The sequence below is a fragment of the Suricata suricatta genome, chromosome 7, assembly GCF_006229205.1.
Source record: "Suricata suricatta isolate VVHF042 chromosome 7, meerkat_22Aug2017_6uvM2_HiC, whole genome shotgun sequence".
Classification (NCBI taxonomy): domain Eukaryota; kingdom Metazoa; phylum Chordata; class Mammalia; order Carnivora; family Herpestidae; genus Suricata; species Suricata suricatta.
Genome location: NC_043706.1, coordinates 77879828 through 77881859, shown reverse-complemented (window position 1 = coordinate 77881859; position 2032 = coordinate 77879828).

Below are 2032 nucleotides of genomic sequence, written 5' to 3'. Positions count from 1 at the left end.
CTTAAGAGTAAATCTGGCTGAACCAAATATGAGAACACTGAAAAATGCTAATTGCCGTGAGACATTACTGGAATAATAAAGTAGACTTTGAAACAAATTCTACAATAATGAAGTCATTCTTGAAAGAGAAGAATGAAACTGAAGGGGGAAAAAACTGATTAAGGAGCACTACGAGACATGCAAAATAAGTAAGCTGCAGTCAAGATTGAAAAGCATAACAGAGGAAATATAATACAACTTTGAGTCTTGGAAGGCAAGTAATAGGGAAAAGTTAAACACATTGAGTAAAATCAATAATCTACTATTAATGATTATTAAGATTTGCAACAATAGTATGTAAATATAGATGAAAACAAAATAAGCTCAACTTTATGCTTCCATAAAAGGGGGAAGAGTTAAGACTAAGTAATCGATAGTCTTATTAATTGCTATATCGCTAAAGCCTAGAATAGCACCTGGCATACAGTGGATGTTCAATGTGTTTTGTGCAATTAAAAAACAGCATATGTAACCACTTTACCCAGTTACTTTAGTAACCCAAAGCTAAAGTGAACAATTTGGCAGATCATTTGATGAATCCATTCACTCTTTTTTTTTAAGTAGGCTTCATGCTCAGTGCAGAACCTCTACATGGAGCTTGAACTCATGACCCTGAGATCAAGAGCTGAGCTGGGATAAAGAGTTGGATGCTCTACCAAGTGAGCCACCCAAGGACCCCTCACTTGGTGAACCCAGCACAGCATTTACATGAATGTGAATTTACAATTAAATATACCCGGTAAGATTCTGCCAGTCATATGTCAGGGTATATAAGTTTTCAGGCCTGAGAAAGTAACAAAAATCATACCTACTATTTGTATTTTGTAGACTTGCTTGGCTACAACCAAGATTCTATCTGTATTATTTAGAGAATACCAAGTTGTTAGGTTTCCCCTAAAGGCAAATCCTGAGACAAGGATTGAATGCACATTGTTTACTTGAAATAGTGACCTTGAAAGGGAAATGAAAAGATAATACAGAAAAGTAAAGGCAGCTAATATAGAGTGCATTATTTAAGCTAACTACCACAGGGGACACCACAGGAAAGCTCTATAACTATTTCAGTAAAGGGGTGAAGAGCCTGGTATTTATACCTCTATACCCATAGGTCAATGAGTTAAGGGCCATCACCTAACGAATATTACTTCTCACACACTTTCAGCCTGCACAACCATGTAGACAAACTGAGTTTTAGTAACCCAAAGCTAGCCCCGAATAAAGATGCATTTGCTGGCCCCTAAAAATCAAGCTAGCATGCCTGGAAATACTAAGAGAATCTGAAAGGATATGGATGTGGCACTCATAGTGTCTGCTACAAAAGGCAAGAAATGGCAATGGGTATGTGAATGGAAAAGACTCTAAAGAAACAATATGAAAATAAAACGGTAACTTAATGGCACCATGCTATATAGTCTACTACTATCAACACTCAGTAAATCACTGCTGCCTTGTGGAAGGGTGAATAAATGAATTTAAGACTGAGCTCTCCAGGAATAAGTACACCAGAACAATACACATAGCCAAAGCAGCCCACTTTCACTGAGCTCTGAATTTTATTTTTTAATGTTCACTCTTTTTTTTTTTTTTTTTTTTTTTGCTAGGTCTCTGTCTGGTTTGGGTATCAAGATGATGCTGGCTTCATAGAATGAGTTTGAAAGTTTTCCTTCTATTTCTATTTTTTTGAAATAGTTTGAGAAGAATGGGTATTAGCTCTGCTTTAAATGTCTGGTAGAATTCCCCTGGGAAGCCATCTGACCCTGGGCTCTTATTTGTTGGGAGATTTTTGATAACAGATTTGATTTCTTCACTGGTTATTGGTCTATTCATGCTTTCTATCTCTTCCTATTTGAATTTTGGCAGTGCATGTGCATTTAGGAATTTGTCCATTTCTTCTGTGTTGTCCAGTTTGTTGGCATATAATTTTTCATAGTAATCTCTGATGATTGCTTGCATTTCTAAGGGATTAGTTGTGATAGATCCTTTTTCATTCATG